The sequence below is a fragment of the Arvicanthis niloticus genome, chromosome X, assembly GCF_011762505.2.
Source record: "Arvicanthis niloticus isolate mArvNil1 chromosome X, mArvNil1.pat.X, whole genome shotgun sequence".
Lineage (NCBI taxonomy): Eukaryota > Metazoa > Chordata > Mammalia > Rodentia > Muridae > Arvicanthis > Arvicanthis niloticus.
The window spans coordinates 30,315,139-30,323,326 of record NC_047679.1 but is presented as its reverse complement, the minus strand read 5'-3'; the positions used below and the strand labels follow the sequence as shown (position 1 = coordinate 30,323,326).

Below are 8,188 nucleotides of genomic sequence, written 5' to 3'. Positions count from 1 at the left end.
GTAGCAGTCATCCACTGCCAGTGGGAGTTCAAAAGTGTATAGCCACCATGAAAATCAGTGTTGAGATTTTTCAGGAAGTTGAGAATCGATCTACCTCAAAATCTACCTACACAACTTTTGGGCATATACTCAAAGATCTCTGTACCCAACTACAAGGTCACTTGCTCATCCATGTTCATTGCTGCTTCATCCATAACAACCAGAAATTGGAAAACAATTTCTAGATACCCATCATCTGATGAATGGGTAATAAAAATGTGATATATTTGCACATTTGATTATTATTCAGATGTTAAGACCAATAAGATTATGATACATAAATAGACAGAAGTTGAAACAACTATCTTGAATGAAGTAAATCAGATGAAAAATCATGTTTTCTCTCATTTGCAGATGTTAGCTTTGAATCTTTAGATGTGTGTTTTACTTGGAATACTCACAGAGATCAGGAATGGGCTTCTTTGAGATATCACTTGTTGACAATACCAAAAATGAGAACTCATTCTTGGGAATGGGCTATTAATTTATTAGCCTGTGATATCTCACAGTTATCGATTAATTCCATTTAAACTCTTTTATGTGTATGCATATATTTTAGGATGTCTCTATACTAGTGGGATTCCATATGACTTTTTGAAAAAGTCTTTGGTCCTTTTGTCCTTTTCAAGAAAAAATCATGCAACTGGAGAGACCATATAAAGTAAATTAAGCCAGTCTCAGAGAGATATGTATATTATTTCTCATTTGTGGTTCTTAGATTTTATGTATGTATTTTTTTGTGCAATTCTCTGTGCAGTACTTGCATGCCTGGTGCCCTTGGAGGCACCTGGAACTCCAGTTAGAGATGGTTTTCAGTACTATATAGGTGCTGGGGATTGAACCCAGGGCTTCCTGGATGCTAGGCACACACTCGACCAACTGAGCTACATCTCTAGTTCCTAGATTTTATATAGATGCATAAAATCATGTATGTATATAACATTAAATTATAAACAAAACTATTTAAAAGAATAGAGGGGACTAGAATATAGGAGACAGGAAAGAATAAAGAGGTTATGGGTAGAATGTGCTCAATATACAATTGTGTAAAACTGCCCTTATGTAGCAAAGTTCCATATACAATGACTATATACATTGAAAACAATGAAAAAGAAATAGTATTTGGCCAAAGAGCAAAGTACATTCAACTTCATAGTGAAAAATAACTAAGGTCGCCGGTCGGGTCCTCTCGTGCAAACAGCATCAGGTCAGGTTTGAACCGCCACCATGTCAAGCAAAAAAGCGAAGACCAAGACCACCAAGAAGCGCCCTCAGCGTGCAACATCCAATGTGTTCACCATGTTTGACCAGTCCCAGATCCAAGAGTTCAAAGAGGCCTTCAACATGATCGACCAGAACCGGGATGGCTTCATCGACAAGGAGGACCTGCACGACATGCTGGCATCTCTGGGGAAGAACCCCACCGATGCCTACCTGGACGCCATGATGAACGAGGCCCCGGGCCCCATCAATTTCACCATGTTCCTCACCATGTTTGGAGAGAAGCTGAACGGCACGGACCCTGAGGACGTCATCAGAAACGCCTTCGCTTGCTTCGACAAGGAAGCCACAGGCACCATCCAGGAGGACTACCTGAGGGAGCTGCTGACCACCATGGGCAACCACTTCACAGACGAGGAGGTGGATGAGCTGTACAGGGAGGCCCCCATTGACAAAAAGGGGAATTTCAACTACATTGAGTTCACACGCATCCTCAAGCAAGGAGCCAAAGACAAAGATGACTGAAGAGCTGTGGCCGACAGGCCTGTTGCATTTTCTTACTCACTTCATGTCTCAGACACTCCCCCATAGGACCTACTATGTGCCACTTAGTTCTTCAGATACTCCCCACCCCCCATAGGACCTACTGCGTGCCACTTAGTTTCACAGCTTTTCCTCTTTTTTTAATATATTTATTCCAGAACCTATCTGTCACTTAGCATGTGTATAATCAGACTGGAACGGGGACAATGTTGTAAATTGTACTGAAAATGAGATGAAATAAAAATCAACCAATAAAAAAAATAACTACAGTATAGATTCTTGGCCTACTTTAGATCCTAGGGTGATGGTATAGCATCAACAATTTTAATATGATGGTGATTCAGGACATTACAGACTTCATAATTGGCAAATAGTAACCTGAAAGCAGGATCAAACCTATAAATGGAATGGCAGGTTAAAACTAGGGAAAATATCACTGTCATATACTTAAGACCAGTCTAACAAATGGACAACCCAGTCCTCCAATGGTGCTATGTATTAGACAGATGAGGATGCCAACTAAGAGGCTTGAGTAAGAAGGGAATAAAAAGAAAACACAGTCCAAACATCATTCCTTTACTCAAATCTTCACCAGCTGCTTCAAACCATAAGATTAGTAATGCCATTATGTCATCGGCCCTAGGCTGGAAGCCAGGAGAAATGGACCTTCCCCCAAGCTTGAGTCTCGCAGCACTCTGGGATGCTATGTAGGCTTTTGCTGAGCTCTAGGGGAGAATGGTGTATGACAAGGAGCTCACATTGTGATCACAAAAATATTGGATATTAGCCAAAAAGTACAGAATACCCATGATTCAACTCACAGACCTTATGAAGTTTAACAAGAAGGAAGGCTCAAGTGAGGATGTTTCAATGCCATTTAAAAGGGGAAAGAAAATAATCATGAGAGGCAGAGCAAGGGAGGGATCTAGGTAGGAGAGGGAAGGGGAAGGAGAAAAAGTTGGCAGAATCAAGTATTGGGGGTAAACAAGAGAGAAGCCCAGAGGGCCAGGGGTATGAATAAAAATATATAGCTGTAGGGGATGTGGGGGAACCTCTAGAAAGACCCAGAGACCTGGAATGTCAGAGGCTCCCAGAACTCAATGGGGATGACCTTAGCCAAAACACCCAACAGTGGAGAGATGGAACCTGAAAAGACCACCTGAAGTAGATAGACATGCCCCCCCCAGTTGGGGCACAGGGCCACCCACCTACCTTCAAAACTTTTGATCCAGAATTGTTTCTGTCTAAAAGAAATGCAGGGACAAAAATGGAACAGAAACTGAAGGAATGGCCAAACAGTGACTGGCCCAACTTGGGATCTATCCCAAGCATGGTCACCTAAGCTTAACACTATTACTGATGCTATGTTGTTCTTGCAGATAGGAGCCTAGCAAGGCTATCCTCTGAGAGGCTCTTCCAGCAGTCCACTGAGACAGATGCAGATACTTGGAGCCAATCATTGGACTGAGGTCAGGGACCCCTATGGAAGAGAAAGGGGAAGGATGGAAGGGATTGAAGGGGATTGCAACCCCATAGAAAGAACAACAGTGTCAATGAACCCAGATACCTCAGACCTCCAAGAGACTAAGCCACCAACCAAAGAGCATACATGAGCTGGTCTGTGGCCCTTGGAATATATGTAGTATAGGGCTGCATTGTCTGGCCTCAGTGAGTGAGAATGTACCTAATCCTATAGATACTTGATGCCCCAGGAAAGGGAGATTCTGGTGGGGGTAAGGTTGGGTGGACAGGTGGGTGAGGAGGGTAGGTGGGTGGGTGAGCACCCTCTCAGAGGCAAAGGAGATGGGGAATAGGGTGGATAACTCTTGGAGGGGAGAAAAGGAATTGGAGAGACATTTGGAATTTAAATAATTTAATAAGAAAAAGAGAAAAGGTATAAAAAGCATTTTAGTAACAGTTCACCTAGAAGCATCTGATGTGCAGGATGGAGGGGCCTGACTCATCCTATTTCTGCTTATTGATCCACATCTTCTGGAAGGTGGACAACAAAGCCAAGATGGAGACACCAATATACTTAGTACTTGTCCCCAGAAAGACAAATTATCTTGAGCTTCATGGTGCTGGAAGTCAGAGCAGTCATCTCCTGCATCTGATCAGTTATGACTGAGTACATGGTGATGCCACCAGACAGCACTATGTTGGCATAGAGGTCTTGTGTATGTCGATGTTACACTTCATGATGGAATTGAGTATAGTTTTGTAGCTGCATCAGAATTTCATACCTAGGAAGGAAGGCTAGAAGAGAGCCTCAGGGCAACAAAACCACTCATTATCAACGATGATGACTTGGCAATCAGGCAACACTCATTATCAACAGTGATGACTTGGCAATCAGGCAACTAGTAGTTCTTCTCCAGGAAGGAAGAGGATGCAGCAATGGCTATCTCTTGATTGGAGTCTAAGGAAACAGATCACAGCTTCTTATTGATGTCAAGCACACTCAGTCAGAATCTCCATGAGGTAGTCTGTTAGGTCCTAGTCAGACATTTACAGGTATAGGATGGCATAGGGGAGAGTATAACCCTCATAGATGGGCATAGTCCCTGTAACCCTGTCTCTGGTGTCTACCACAATGATGGTGATACTACCAGAGGCATACAGGAACTGTACAGCTTAGATACATGGCTGAGGTGTTGAAGGTCTCAAACATGCCTGGGTCATCTTTTCACAGTTGGCCTTGGGGCTCAAGGGGGCCTTGATGAGCAGCATAGAGTGCTCCTCAGGATCAGGATCGACATGCAGCTTTTGTTGTGGTACAAGATCTTCATGTCCCAGTTGGTAACAATACCACATTAAATGGGGTACTTCAGAATGAGGATTCCTCTCTTGCTAAGGGGCTATTTGCCCAGGCAATAGCCCTTCTGGCTTATGCTCACCAACACACCCTGGCAACTCAGAAGTTGGTCCCTGAGGCACTGTCACTGGTGAAGCTGACTCTGCTCATGGCAGAACCATTGTCCACAATAAGCTGCAGTAGTATTGCATCATACATGGCTGAACTGGAAGCAGATATAGACCCACAGCAGGCTTGTTGCCAGAGGCCTTTGCCCTCAGATGGATACAGACTTGACCAAGACCTGAGTTTTAATTCCAATTTAACTATTTACTGACACTGGAAAATCTGCATGCTAGTAAATTTGTTTCTGAAATATGGTTTTTCTGAAGTATGGTTTTTCTAGAGACTCACTAATATAATAATTAGCTTGTTATATAATAGGCATCAAATTCTTGAATTATATCTCCATGGTTTAATACCTTTAAAAAGAATTATTTTTAATTATGTATGTGTCAGTATATCTATCTAAAGATGGATGTGTATATCTGAGTGCAGAAGCCCATGAAGGTCAGAAGACATTTGATTCTCTAGAACTAGAGTTACTGGTGGTTGTGAGCTACCCAATAGGTGCTAGAAACTAATTCAGATCCTCTGTAAGAATAGTATATGCTTTTAACTACTAGACCATCTTTCAGCCCTTAGATTCAGTACTTAATAACTAGTCCTTTATATAGAGTGTCTTCCCTAACTTTGACAGTGTTATCAGCACTATTATTTAATTTGATTATTAAACTTTTCATTGCACAGATCTATATCATCTCCTCTAGTAGACTAGTTGTCTTGTGAATAGGAGTTTATTGAAGCAATTTAACTTTATTTAAGGTAAACTATCATCTTATCTTGGTTTGCCTAGGGCAGAGGAAGACATAAACTATGGAACTTTTAGTGCTGAGTTCAATAATATATCAGATAAGCCAGACATTCTCTGCTCCATATACACATTGATATTTAGCTAAATTCTTAGGAATTATAAAATTAATTTTTTGTCTTTATCTCAATTTTAACTGTTTCAGCTTACTTAAGCAGACCAACAAATCATAGAAAATTATAGTTAATATAAAGAATAATTTATGGCTATTTCCAGTTTAAAGAAGAAACATTTTGGGTTTTATGACATGTTCACTTTATTTTTACTAAAAAGGGATAATCTTTGTGGCGGTGAATTGTTAATAAGAAGTAGTACTTTCAATCACATTGTTCAAATAACAGTTTGCTCTTGAAGTTCAAGGATTATGTTAATTGTTTGCAAACTATATAAAGCATACTTTAAAAACAAAGTCCCAAAGCAACCTAAGAATGAATTTTGGAAAAGAAGTATGAGTTATTGTGACGTTTTGCATAATGTAGATTTCAGAGTTCCTTGTCTCTTAAGTACCCTTTTTCCTCTTCCAAGAATACATTTCTTAAAATTTTCAAACTAGTTAGGCAATTTGGGATTCCTCTGGGATTTTGATGCCAAAGCTCCACTGACATTTTGAGGAGATAATGGGTATAATTACTTTGCCTGTAGCAATATCGTTGCCTTTAAAATAAAAGCCTCAGGACTTTTTAATGTATTAGGTTACATTCTATTCAAAGGGACAGGATTTATTATACCAAAAAATGAACGAAGAGAAAACTGATCTTTCTTCCCTAAGTCTTTATTTTTCAAACACGAATCTTAAAACTATTAGCATAGATTCATGGAAAAAAATGTATTTCTCTAATCTTCCATTAAAAAGGTAATTAATTCCTTTGATCCTTCCCCTAATTCTTCCATAGGAGTCCCTGACCTCTATCCCATGCTTTGTCTCAGTCAGCTGGTGGTAGAGCCTCTCATAGGACAGCTATGCTAAGCTCCTGTCTGCAAGCACAACATAGCATCACTAATAGTGCCAGGGTTTGGTGCCTGATCATGGGATGGGTCTCAGGTTGGGCTGGTCAATGGTTGGCCATTCCTTCAGCACATATGTAGCAGAGGGCTGTCTTATCTGGCCTCAGTGGGAGAAGGTGTGCCTAATCCTGTAGAGACTTGATGCCACAGGGAAAGGGGATACCCAAAGGGTGGGGATTCTCTCAAGAGGAGAAGGGGAGGGGCAGGGAACAATTCTGAAAGGGGAGACCAGGGAGTAGCATTTGGAATATAAATTAATTAATTATTAATTTAAAAAGAAGTCAAGTTCCTCTAGTATGTCAGCATTCAATTTTGATTTTCTTCCTTCAATGAGTCACTAACCTTGCTCCTTTGTCAAGGTGATGAACAAAGCATTCCTTTGGACTCTGAGTCACAGGTGATGAATAATACCAGAAAGACCAGTGTTGTCTTGCTGTGACCATATTTTAAGTGTTGCACAGAAAAAAAAAAAAAAAAAACCGGCCAAAAAGAATGACAAGTATGGCCCTTAAGATCAAACTTCCTGTACAGAACAAAGAAGCAAAACTGAGTGCCTACAAGGGAATCATCATGCAATCTTTTTAAATAGCATGGTCTATGTACATTTGGATACTGGAATATACGGGACTTGGTCTTGAGGATGAGTTGACTAGCGACTAACATGCAGAAGGATGTGAAATTCTACATAGTAATCCAGAAAGGAGATACAATAGATACGGGGCATTTTATAGACTTATATAACTGATATTTATCTCATGTTCTAGACTTTCTCAAATCACAAATGTAAGAGCTCAGGTGTCTATTCTAGACCCCTTCCTACTATAAAATACTGCTGAAATTCTATCATGGACATTTTTCTTTTACAAGTTCCTGTTGGTAAAAGTCCCCAAAAGTTTGAAACTTAAACTATTAGTTACTATGAAAATTTCTATATAGAAACTGAAAAGATTTTTGTAAATTACATTATCCCTCTTTTCTTAATGATTAAACTGAGTAGTTTTGATGGTAGAGAAAGGAGGTCTGAGTATAAAGATAGAGCTTTTTTGTTTGTGTGGTTGGTTGGTTGGTTGGTTAGCTGGCTGGCTGGTTGGTTAGTTGGTTCTACAACCATTGAAAGTGAACCAAGAGCTACCCACATTGTAGATTTTCCACAGAGCCACACATCTGAGCCCTGAGTCAGAGAGCTGTAGATACTATCCTTTCCCAGAGCTAGGATGACAAGGCACAGTAAGCCTAATAACAGTATCACACTAACTAAGCCTTTCCTAATATTTCAACTAAAGCCAGCCATTAGCCTTACTCAGCAGAAAATGGTTGGTAAATAAGTAATAGGAAAAAAAAAGATGACAGCTACACAGGCCCAAGTGGTCTCTGGTGGGAAAGGTTTTCACATCCATTTCTCCTGCAGTTCTGAGATTGGTATGTCTAATGCTCTGAGTTCATTCTTTCCTCTGTGTAGTCACAGGCTTGATCCCGACCCAATTTCTTTCCCTCTTTGTATGTTTGCTAGCACTTTATCCTTATATTAGTAGACAAAGGCATGTACATGTTATATGTACATTGTATGTGTGTAGTCATGCACTAGAGAAAGAAGGAAAATAATAAAAGAAAACCTTCCCTGCTGCTGTATGAGTTGCAGCATGGACACACAGCTT

At 40.3% G+C, this 8,188-nt stretch overlaps 2 pseudogenes; one reads left to right on the top strand and one right to left on the bottom strand.

Moving 5' to 3' along the window:
• The first annotated feature begins 1,216 nt into the window (after window positions 1-1,216).
• LOC117694454 (myosin regulatory light chain 12B pseudogene) lies at window positions 1,217-1,862 on the top strand (annotated as a pseudogene).
• Window positions 1,863-3,726: 1,864 nt separating this feature from the next.
• Window positions 3,727-4,649, bottom strand: LOC117694386 (actin, cytoplasmic 1-like; annotated as a pseudogene).
• Between the last annotated feature and the right edge of the window lie 3,539 nt (window positions 4,650-8,188).